Below are 12,910 nucleotides of genomic sequence, written 5' to 3'. Positions count from 1 at the left end.
TATGAACTCTATATTGTTAATTTATTACCTACGAAACCCACGTTGGGCGCCATTTGTGACGCCTCCTATTTCTGCCTACTGGCACTTCCACGACCATCGGAAGTATAACATCCTTCTTCTACACCCAGCCATTATTCTTCAGCTCGTCGAAATACGTGAAAGCGAGGTGACACAACACTATCTGTTACTGCAGTCAATATTTTTTGATAATGTCCGCTAACTGGGGTTTCAGAAAATCTTTTAATGTCTCTTTCGTTGATAAACTTAGATTCTAATTATTACTGTCGCCTGGCTACGTTGTTTAGCAGTTGCCACCAGAGATCCTCTTTAACAGTTACTAGGCGACCGATTCGCGTTTCCAGATAAACTGATATCTTCGATTAGCGTAGCAGATGTACACCGAATTAATTCCTTCGAAAGACACAGGTTTCATTTAACAGAGCACAATGTTTTATCCGTTGAAAATTATTCCGTTTTATATGAATGTGGAATAAACTATTATTATTATTATTATTATTATTATTGTCCAGAGATAATCCAATACACGGATCAATTCTCTTGATACTCTGTTCGAAATCGTAGCAGACCGTAGTTTTTCCTTAACTTGGTTTTTATTAACATAATTCCTTCGATATAGATTCGCTACTATGAATGGTCACACTTTAGTTCGATAATAAATGTCCAAACAATGTGTACAATAAAAATTCAAGTTTCGACGCGCTGTTTGAAGAGTAGCTTCGTCAGCAACTGATGTTCTTAAATTGAGATTAATGATATCGGCTGGTTCAAATGGCTCTGAGCACTATGGGACTTATCATCTGAGGTCATCAGTCTCCTAGAACATAGAACTACTTAAACCTAACTAACCTAAGGACATCACACACATCCATGCCCAAGGCAGGATTCGATCCTGCGACGGAGGCGGTCACACGGTTACAGACTGAAGCGCCTAGAACCGCTCGGCCACTCCGGCCGGCAATGATATCGATCTTTTATCGACTGAGATGTTCGCTGTATGTTAGCTTTATCTCATTTTCTGTCAGTTTTCGTACCTTTGCCAATAAATTAAACGAACAGACATTTACTTTCATTTGGCCCGGCTTCCAATAAACTTAGCTATCTCACACAGTGGCGCACGAAAATAAGAGACACGAATACTCATGACTCAAATGCTAGAAGCTCGGACACTAAAATCTCGAACACAAAGACTCTCAGATTCAGAAGACCCCCAAACGCCAGAGACCCTCAGACGCTTAAGACTCCCAGACGCTAAAGACGTTAACGATAAGTGCGCTGGGTTTATATAGTAATTGTAAAACCAAAGGGACGTTCATTAGAAACTCTTTCAATAGAGCCCCTTGCTACTTTGCGTATAATACTCAATTCAATAGCTCTTATTATCCGTTTGTTTAATTTTCTCTATGTTAAAACTGGAATTCATGATTTTGTATGAAATTTGGGAATTGTTCACGCCAGTTCGAATAAATTTTAGTTTAAAAAAAGACCGGCTATATAGCGAGTGGTTATAGGCAGAACGGGAAATGTGTAAGCATTCCTTGGAAAAAATGTTAAAATTAGAAAACGTAGAGTTTGTAAGTAGGCTGTTTAGGTTTTTTTATTGGTAACGCCACCTCTGTGTGAAAATCACTGGCTGTGCTGTGTGCAGTCTGTGTCTAGTTTGCATTGTTGTCTGCCATTGTAGTGTTGGGCAGCGGCAGCTGGATGTGAACAGCGTGTAGCGTTGCGCAGTTGGAGGTGAGCCGCCAGCAGTGGTGGTTGTGGGGAGAGAGATGGCGGAGTTTTGTAATTAGTCATGAACTGCTATATATATTATGACTTTTGATGATACTAAGGTAAATACATTGTTTGTTCTCTATTAATATCTTTCATTTGCTAACTATCCCTATCAGTAGTTAGTGCCTTCCGTAGTTTGAATCTTTTATTTAGCTGGCAGTAGTGGCGCTCGCTGTACTGCAGTAGTTCGAGTAATGAAGATTTTTGTGAGGTAAGTGATTTCTGAAAGGTATAGTTTAATGTTAATCAGGGCCATTCTTTTGCAGGGATTTTTGAAAGTCAGATTGCGTTGCGCTAAAAATATTGTATGTCAGTTTAAGCACAGTCTTGTATAATTGTTCAAAGGGGACGTTTCAAGTTTTACGTATATGTCGTGTAAGGTACGCTGGGTTATACTTCAAGGTGTTTTTTATACCTTAAAGAAGTGTTTTCTTGCGTCCCCTTATTTACAAAAACTTTAAACCGTTAGGATCCGTTTCCGCGTCGAGTTCCCGTACAAATTCCATAGACCCACCCCACTGATACGCCACTCACAGTCTAACGGACGAGTGCTGACAGATGTTGCAGTTCAAGTAGAGAATACAGTGTCCACGGGAGAGGATACTTGGAGTATCTTTGGTACACGTATGTCGCTAGCCATCCCATTACGCCCTGTCACTGCGTATGCTGATCGGTTGACAGCAATCAGAGGGATCTTCAGCAACTTACCAACTGTGACTAACTCACCCCTTGACTGAGAACAGCATTCACAGTGGAACTGCTTCGAGGCTGGTGCAATGTTATTTCATAGTAGTAAACAAATAACTGTAAATTAAGCTTGCTAAACGGTCGTGTCCTACCAAAGTTAGTGATCGTTCTCTTGGTCTCGCAGGTGGCTAACAGTAATAGGAATTAAGTTGTTTGACTGACCCCGTGAGTCACCTTCTTTTCTACGTACAAAAATCTGTCACTTCGTTTCTTTATAGAATCTCAAATATTTATTTTCTATAATATTTTTGTCTCTCTAGTGGGCTCCTGTAATTTCCGCTATCTCAGGTGAATTTGTCCCTTCTCCATTCCAATGTGCCTCAGGAATGTTCCTGTGTCTTGTTTCAAGAATGTGGTCTACTTATGTCTGTAACAGGAGAGAAGTAAAAGCATACGCTTCAGGTCTATGTTCGTAGGCAGACGGTGCAGTCCAGAGTGAGTTCCTCTCGTCACTAGGGTCACAGCCCAAAAAACACAGATAACATTCAGAGAAAGGGTGGAGACTCTATTACAAATCCTGCTTGATCATAACGTCGCTGCTCGAACACTCTCATGCACCATATAGCGCACAAGTAGAGTTCAAGGTCGAAGTTAAAATGCTGTCGCTGTGGCCCCAGTTCGACATTTCTCTCTCGTTGTCCCTCAGGACTACAGCAAGGCAATTCTTTCTGTTTCATTTGCCGACTCGTTTTATAATCTCAATAAGATTGATCTAGAGAGCTAATAAAGAACACATAAATGACAAATTTTCTTAATATCGGAATCAGGGTCTCTTTCACCTGATCTAATCCACGACTAAGCTGCAGCGTTGCTCGCGGAACGCAGGGTCCTTTGGAACCGAGACAGAAGGAGCTGTTAGTTTGACCGAGAAGAGCACTCTTAAATACAATCCAAGACGAAAAGAATAGAGGCACCACAAAGTAGTTATGCAAATTGCTCATAAATTGATGTTCATACACGTATGTTGTAAACTTTGGTGGTCGATGGATGAATGTGTGAGCTCAGTTTCACCGAACAGCTGGCAAAGATAGTAAACAGGGGACATGTCGATACCAGGCCCTAAAGCCTCGGTAAACATCGTTCCATGTACTCGGTTGGTCAGTAACTATGCCTCGCAGACGGTCTGATGCCAGAATTTGAGAAACTATGTGTAGTTGGGCTCATAGAAGCCGGGTGGAGTAATCAGCGAATCACCCGACATTTGAATGGGAGCGATGCCAATATTCGATGATGTTGGAAGCAGTTGGTAAACCATGGCCGAACACAGTGGCAAGAAGGAAGCAATCGACTGAACATGAAGATCGAGAAATCATCATCTCAGCTGAGCGTTCATTTGTGGCAAGTAGTAAACAACTGTTTATCACAAGAGATTAGGAGTCTGGTAATGGAGGAGAGCCGCCGGCGTCAGTGTGAATCACTTAAACGGCTTGCTTATCCCACGGTGGGAGCCAGCAGCAAGACATATAACGCCTTTAGCTATAGGTGTCGTCCACTTTAGATTAGATTACATTTGCAGACTAATCAAGGTTACTTAGGTTGTTCAGTTTATCTGTGAGATCGAAATAAATTTGTTGTAAAGAAAAGCAGTGAAGCGGCTGACAGCTATTTAATTACTTGCTGATTACATTACCTGAGAAAAACAATGACGCACTTCGAAGACAAGGTCAAAGAGCGTAATTATTTTACATTTGCACGCCGTCTGCTGATATGTAAATAATTAGAGCTGCAACTCTTCGTGACACGAGAACTGCTGCCAGAAGGAGTGTTGTTTGAGATTAGCGTTGTAGCCAGGCCTGGTAGCGCACGTAAGGGGCGTGAACAGAGTCAGACGTTGGTTGACGACTGCAAAGAACGTGGAGGTGCAGCGTGCTCATTTGAGACAAAGTTAACAGCACCTGACAGAGTCTGAAAAGGACCTCATTGCAGTGGAGCGATCGGGAAGAATGGACTGCTGATGACTGGCGCAACTGCATTGCGCGGCTCCAAAGCGTTCGGCGATGAATCACGGCTCTGCACTTCCGTGGACGAACATTCGAGGAGGCCCCATTCTTGCGATGCTTTGGAAAAGCACAGCGGTGTTACACCTGGTGTCACGGTGTGGGGAGGCATCGGGTATGACTTCAGATCGCAGCTGCTATTGATTGAGAGAACTCTGAAGACAAAATAGTATGTCACACGGACATACTGCGCCCTCAGGTGTTACCTCCCACGCCATAGTACTGTCGCACAAGTTTTTAACTCGACAATACTCGTCCACACATGTTATAACACGCCCGTGGGTACAAATGGCGGAGGGGTCTCCTTACCTGGTAGTCACTTCTCGTTTTGTGACCGCGCGCCCTGTCGTCACCACGTACCCGATAATCCCGCGACGGTCGTATTGTTCTGCTCCACACTGCCGCTGGCTTGCCTGAAATTATGTATTTAAATGTGTAAGCGGATTTAGGAGAGCCACTCAACATTAAGCACAACACTGTCCTACGTCAGGTATGAACATCTGCACTGCTGGACATTAAAATTGCTACACCATGAAGATGACGTGCTACAGACGTGAAATGTAACCGACAGGAAGAAGATGCTGTGATATGCAAATGATTTGCGTTTCAGAGCATTCACACAAGGTTGGCTCCGGTGGCGACACCTACAACGTGCTGACAAGAGGAAAGCTTCCAACCGATTTCTCATGCACAAAACAGCAGTTGACCGGCGTTGCCTGGTGAAACGTTGTTGTGATGCCTCGTGTAAGGATGAGAATTGCGTACCATCACGTTTCCGACTTTCATAAAGGTCAGATTGTAGCCTATCGCGAATGCGGTTTATCATATCGCGATATTGCTGATCGCGTTGGTCGAGATCAAATGACTGTTAGCAGAATATGGAATCGTCGGGTTCTGTAGGGTAATACGGAACACCGTGCTTGATCCCATCGGCCTCTTATCACTAACAGTCGAGATGACAGCCATCTTATCCGCATGGCTGTAACGGATCGTGCAACCACATCTCGATCCCTGAGTCAACAGATAAGGACGTTTGCAAGATAACAACCATCTGCACGAACAGTTCGAAGGCGTTTGTAGCAGTATCGACTAACAGCTCGGAGACCATGGCTGCGGTTACCCTTGACGCTGCATCACAGACAGGAGCGCCTGCGATGGTGTACTCAACGACGAATCTGGGTGCACGAATGGCAAAACGTTATTTTTTCGGATGAATCCACGTTCTGTTTACAGCATCGTGATGGTCGCATCCGTGTTTGTGCGACATCGCGGTGAACGCACATTGGAAGCGTGTATTCGTCATCTCCATGCTGGCGTATCACCAGGCGTGATGGTATGGAGTGCCATTGGTTACACGTCTCGGTCACCTCTTGTTCCCATTGACGGTACTTTGAACAGTGGACGTTACGTTTCAGATGTGTTACGACCCGTGGCTCTACCCTTCATTCGATCCCTGCGAAACCCTACATTTCAGCAGGATAATGCACGACCGCATGTTGCAGGTCCTGGACGGGCCTTTCTGGATACAGACAGCACATTCTCCAGATCTCTCACCAATTGAAAACGTCTGGTCAATGGCCGCCGAGCAACTGGCTCGTCACAAAATGGTTCAAATGGCTCTGAGCACTATGGGACTTACTGCTGTGGTCATCAGTCCCCTAGAACTTAGAACTACTTAAACCTAACTAACCTAAGGACATCACACACATCCCTGCCCGAGGCAGGATTCGAACCTGTCACCGTAGCGGTCGCGTGGTTCCAGACTGAAGCGCCTAGAACTGCTCGGCCACCCTGGCCGGCGCCTCGTCACAATCCGCCACTCACTAGTCTTGATGAACTGTGGTATCGTGTTGAAGCTGCATGGGCAGCTGTATCTGTACACGCCATCCAAGCTCTGTTTGACTCAATGCCCAGGCGTATCAAGGCCGTTATTACGGCCAGAGGTGGTTGTTCTGGGTACTGATTTCTCAGTATCTATGCACCCAAATTGCGTGAAAATGTAGTCACCTGTCAGTTTTAGAATAATATTTTTGTCCAATGAATACCCGTTTATCATATGCATTTCTTCTTGGTGTCGCAATTTTAATGGCCAGTAGTGTATATTCTGAGACGATATGAAAATCACAGGTTGCACTGTTTACATTCTAAGTCATAACTGCTTATCCCAATTGACATTCTTGATGATTATCTGTCCACAGTATCACTTGGACGAGCGTACGCGAATCCGACGCGAAGCGGGTGACTGTTAATGATGCGGAAGCCTAATGATCGAACGATAGTTCTTACGCTGGTCGCGCACTTTCGGTACCCGTCCTCCTTGACACTAGTAATGATATAACACTGCTCATAAAGTTAAATTACACTTCACAGTACACAATCGTACAAGCGTGAGCGTAACCGTCGCGGCGCGGCTGATTGTTGATGATGCTGGAACGCGATGACCGAACACACATTCTCACACAACGCTACAAGACACTGGCACTTGATTGCACTCTTTTATGGTAACTAATTTTTGCTGATTCACATTAGTTCATTCAGAGAGCCAGAACACGGCGCGGTTGATTGATGCTGAGCGACACGCAACGGAAGCATACACAAATACGTTATCGGCGGCACTGCTCATTTTTTATTACGTCATTACGTACTTTCCTCTGAATCACTTCCATATTTCATCACCTTACTGTAATAGCACTTGTAGTAACACTTGAACTTCCATAATAGCTATGCTTCTCACATGAAGAGCTACCCACAACACAACATAACAGTTCCGTGTCCCGTGCTCGACACTGCAATCGCGCTGCCCGCAAAGATACTCCGCAACTAAGCCAGCAATATGGCAATACGCTTACAGTGTCATGTATCTCTTTGAACTATCTGTGTGTTGCTGAGATACTACCACGGCCAGCGAGTTCCCAAAATCTGTCCCCGATAGAACATGTGTGAGACCGGCTCGCAAATCAACATTGTCCTAGTGCCAGTAACCTCCATATCAAGAAGAAGTTACAACAGTTGTGGGCCAACTTGCCTCAGGAAAGGATAGAAAGGCTTTATGACACCTTCCCTAATCGAATCTTTTGCTTACATCCAGGCAAGAGAGAGGTCCAGTGTCATGCTGATTATTAGTCTCACACTCCCACATGTTTTGTAAACTTCACTAGCAATTAAATTCACTAACATTGAAACCTTCCCGTTTCCTCTATACCTCTTTTGTTAACGATAACCTTCCCTTTTACAATATACTATGAAACCTTTCCTTAGGATTTCTATCTCTTCCTTAGTAATAACAAATGAAATCATCCCTTTGAAATTTATTCTCTTTCGCAATCTTCGCATATAAATTTAATTGCTGCTTTTCAAAAGTGATTTTCGGATTATTTCGACGAAACATAGAATGTGTCGTCGTCGTGTGGCCCTCAGTCATTATCTGCAATAACCTAAAACTGTTCCTTACCTTTTTTACTGTTACTGGACGTAAGGAGAATAATTGATTATAGAAATAAGTAAGTTATTGATAGAATATTTCTTTCAACAAAGCACATACGTATACTGCCATAAGAAATTGTTTTCTAAGTCTAACAAAGAGAATGTTCAAAAGAGTATACATCAACATATACAAATAATATGAGTCAGTAAGTTGGAAGTGTACATCAGGTAGTAAAAGTTATTTATATCTCTAATAGTAATTCATGGCAAAAATTAGAACATAGTTTATGTTTCATTATAATTTTTTTTGTAAAATTGGCATCTATTAGTACCATATTCAAGGAAGGGAAAAAAAAGGAATTGGGTAGCATGGTCAAAGCACTGGCAACTGTCTGTGAATGCACTCAAAAGTCCGTTTCTTTTCCTCACATAGCACAACACCAGGTTTCGCCATGTGATTCCGTCGTCTTTTTGATTCATAGTTTTAGTGTAACCAAGCACTAAGTTAACCATCGAATTGTCTGAGTTGCCGCAGCTACGCGAGGTACAAGTTTCAACTCCAATTGTCCATTAGTAGTGATGGTGTGCATCTTGGTATGCGAGCAACTATTGACGTACGTCATGACTGTGGTGTGGATCTTGGTATGCCGACACCTCATAGAAAACATCGTAGATTGAAGTAACGTGAGTCACTATTCACTTTGTTTGTGCTCCATAACCATGGGGATGCACAGGAATTAAGGTACAGGTATAATCGTTTTGTCAAAAGGTTCATGGATATGGTTGATGCCGTTATTACCAAATTTTACATCATCTCATTCCTCTGTGCTCATAAAAATTATTTATCTTACGTTTAAAAGGACAAAATATGTCACCTTGTGTGACTGTAGAAAAAGTTTATAGTTTTAAACAATTACATATATAACACATATTCCATCTGTAGTGAATTCAGCCTACAATACATACTACATGACGTGACAGTCAATAACATAAACAAATATTTCTGTAAGTGGAATTTAGTAGTACATTTAGGCGTCAATATTTTAAATAAAATAGACATGTACCTTTATACAAACTACGTCACTTTCTGTGACTCTAAATAAATCATAATCTGGTGCTCATATAAATAATTACATAAAGATATTGTTATATTACTTCACAGGTTGTGAATTCACAGTTTTTGAAATATGAAAGTACATTTTGACAAAATATGTCACTTTCTGTGACTTCAGTATGTTCGGTAATGTGTTCGTCAGTTACGAGTCATATTGTCAGTCGACTATATATTATGTTTGAGTTGTGTAGCACACATCGTCATTGTTATTTAAGAGAAAACTTAGTATTTTACGTAGAGTGCGAATCGGTATGCTGACATTTGGTGTGATCTGTTTTTCCTATGTATGTATCTGTTGTAAAAGATATCATGTTCAGTGCTGAAAAAATTTTCGAATAGCAAAGTACATATAGAAGGCAATTTAATGTGGTTTCTCCAACCGTAGTGCTGCGTTGCGCTGTGTCACCTGTTATCAAAATAAACCATTACTAAATTATATTTCTTACATACTAACATCTTCATTCTCCTCTCTCCTTTGTACTTCGTGTCATCTCTCTGCATAGCCTATAATAAAATATTCATTGTTAATAATCATCAGCGCATGGCATGACTTCAATATCTCTCTGTATTACCTATAACAAAATATTTATGGTTAATAATCTCTCTGCATCTGGAATATCTCATCAGCTCTCGGTATGACCTGTATAGCATTTATCCACATTTCTCCATATTCAATACTTATATTATAATTAAAACTACGTTTATTTTGGTGAACTATGACAACAACGCTGCATGCACAGGTTAAAGAATGCATCTAATTGCTACTACTGTATGAAAATTATTTGTACGTGTTATACATTTTCATTTAAAGTAGTCCTGTTAATTGCTTCTCTTACCTTACATAATGTGAAATAAACGTCCTGCGAGAACGCTTCTAAGACTGCTATTAGTGTTCAGTGTATTTACCTGTGGTCGAATCGAGGTGACCTGTTGTGCACGTAAATAACCCATTAGTAACGAAACTTCCTGGCAGATTAAAACTGTGTGCCCGACCGAGACTCGAACTCGGGACCTTTGCCTTTCGCGGGCAGGTGCTCTACCATCTGAGCTACCGAAGCACGACTCACGCCCGGTACTCACAGCTTTAGTTCTGCCAGTACCTCGTCTCTTACCTTCCAAACTATACAGAAGCTGTCCTGCGAACCCATTAGTAGCTCACTGTATTCGGGCTTGCTGGAATGTGTCAAAAAGCTCATTGTTGTACTCTGTCGATATGTATCCCTGTAAGAAGGTTTTTCAATTTTAAGAATTTCTTTACGTTTGACATATGATGGTTTCCTCTCGATTTTTTTGTTCTGAATGTCTCAATGTGTACTACATTAGCGTGCTGAATATTTCGAATTCTGTATGGTCCTGCTTATAGAAGTTCAAATTTTTTGCATCGTTTTTTCCCTTTATGTGACAGATAATGGGTACAAACTAGTACCTTATCGCCAATCTCGTACTTGCGTCATCTACTTACCTGCTTCTGCTGTGTCTTCCGACGATCTGCAGCTCGTTTAATGTTCGCTAATGCCATTTCTATTATCTCACAATGACGAAGTCTACGCTTCTTTGGAAAAGTAATCATTTCAGTAAATTTATTCGGTGGGTCTTTATTCGTCAGTATTACAGTTGGTGAGAGCGTCGTTGACTCATTAGGTATTGCATTTATTACTTCCTGAAACTGTGAAATGCATTCGTCCCATATTGTATGCTTTCTGTGGCAATAAATTCTACAAAGTTTCCCGATCTCTTTCATTATTCTTTCTGACGGGTTAGAAGAACTGTGATGTCTTGGTATGTAAATTGGTGTTATGTTCTTACTCTCTAACATTTGTTTCCATATGTCTGACCAAGACTGTGGTCCATTATCTGAAATAACCTTCTGTACATGTCCTACTATTGATAGAAAATCTCTTACAAATGCTCTTGATACTGATCTAGCTGTTGCTTTCCTTAGTGGAGAAAATGTTACAAATTTGGATGTCAGTTCTACGGTTACTAGAATATAACTATAACCTTTACTTGTTCTGGGGATTTGACCAAAAAGATCTACTGCTGCCATGTGTCTTAAGTTAACCGGTATCATGGGATACAGTGGTGGAATATGTGATACTGTAGATGATTTAGCTCTCTGACATATCTTGCAGGATGCTATAACTTTGCGAATGTGTTTTTCCATATTGTAGAAGTGTCAATTTTGTCGAAGAATTAGAAAGCATTTCCTAGCTCCGTAATGTGCATAGGTTAGGTGAGTATACCATATCAGTTTGTTTCTGATCCCTTCTGGAATGCATAAAAGCCAATTGTTGCCGTCGGGTACGAGCGAATGAACAGAATATTTTGATGTATAGCGTAATTATGTCTGATTTTGCGTTGCTCTTGTCTCGACAACTCGCTTCCCACGCCCGGGTTCCCGGGTTCGATTCCCGGCGGGGTCAGGGATTTTCTCTGCATCGTGATGGCTGGGTGTTGTGTGCTGTCCTTAGGTTAGTTAGGTTTAAGTAGTTCTAAGTTCTAGGGGACTTATGACCACAGCAGTTGAGTCCCATAGTGCTCAGAGCCATTTGAACCATTTTTGTCTCGACAAAGCGTTACAATCTCTTTTAGTGTTTCAACTCTGCTATTCTCTCTCTATGTCCTGTAATGCTGATGATATAAAGTTTTCGAAAGCTACTTGTTTGATATGCATAATACTGTGGTTGTTGTGGCAGAAGGTATTTTCTTTCTCTAGTCGTTTATGCTGAATAGGTCTCGATAGTGCGTCGGCAACAATATTCTGCGTGCCTGGAATGTGTACAACAGTAAAGTCGAACTCTTGTAGATATAATTTCCAACGGCTTAATCTATCATGCGTAAGTTTTACTGATAATAAAAACTGGATTGCTCGGTGATCGGTATATACTGTGGTGTGTCTTCCATATAGATAATGACGTAATCTCTTAAATGCCCATACTACACATAGCGTCTCTAATTCTGTTAAAGAGTAATTGCGCTCTGCTGGAGAAAGTATCCTGCTTGCAAACAATATATGTTTAAAGATTGTCTTACCGTCCTCCTCTACTTCCCGGAAAATATGTACTCCTAGTGCTGTAGTTGAACTATCTGTTGCAATGGAAAAGTTATGTGTTGGGTCAGGATGCAATAACAAACGTGCCCTTAGTAACGCTTCTTTCAAATTCTCGAGTTCAGCTTCAGCGTCTTCATTCCATGACCAAATTGTGTTTTTACTTGTGAGCTGGTATAGCAAGGGTGTGTCTAATGCCTTATAATGAATGAATTTTATAAAATAATTAATAAGGCCTGAAAAGCTCCGAAGTTCCTTCTTATTTGTTGGCACGTTGATATCTTTCAACGCTTGCAATTTGTCGGAGTCTGGTGCAATACCTGTTTGTGAAATGATATGACCTAGAAATTTTATTGAGGCTTTTCGAAATTCAGATTTATGGAGGTTTATAGTTACACCGTTCTGCTCGAATGTATTCAGTAATTGTTGAAGGGTGTGGTCGTGCTGTCCCCAGTTCTCTGCTGCAATTAAAATGTCATCTACATATGCAGTAATTTTGCTTTTAAGATCCTGTGGGAGAATTGTATTCATGCCTCGTATAAGGGCAACAGACGAAATAGTTAGTCCAAACGGAAGTTTACAAAATTGGTAACATTCACCAAAGCAAAGGAATGCCGTATACTTTCGGCAATTTGGATGCAACTGGATTTGCCATAAACCTGATTTGCGATCGAGGGTGGTATATATAGAGGTGCCATGAAACTTTTGCAGTAAATCATCTAACGTCTGTGGTCGGTCAGTTTCTGTAATGATTATTTTATTAACCTCACCCCGAATCTAAAACTA

This window comes from Schistocerca americana, chromosome 2 (genome assembly GCF_021461395.2).
Source record: "Schistocerca americana isolate TAMUIC-IGC-003095 chromosome 2, iqSchAmer2.1, whole genome shotgun sequence".
NCBI classification, from domain to species: domain Eukaryota; kingdom Metazoa; phylum Arthropoda; class Insecta; order Orthoptera; family Acrididae; genus Schistocerca; species Schistocerca americana.
This window is presented reverse-complemented; position numbering follows the sequence as displayed.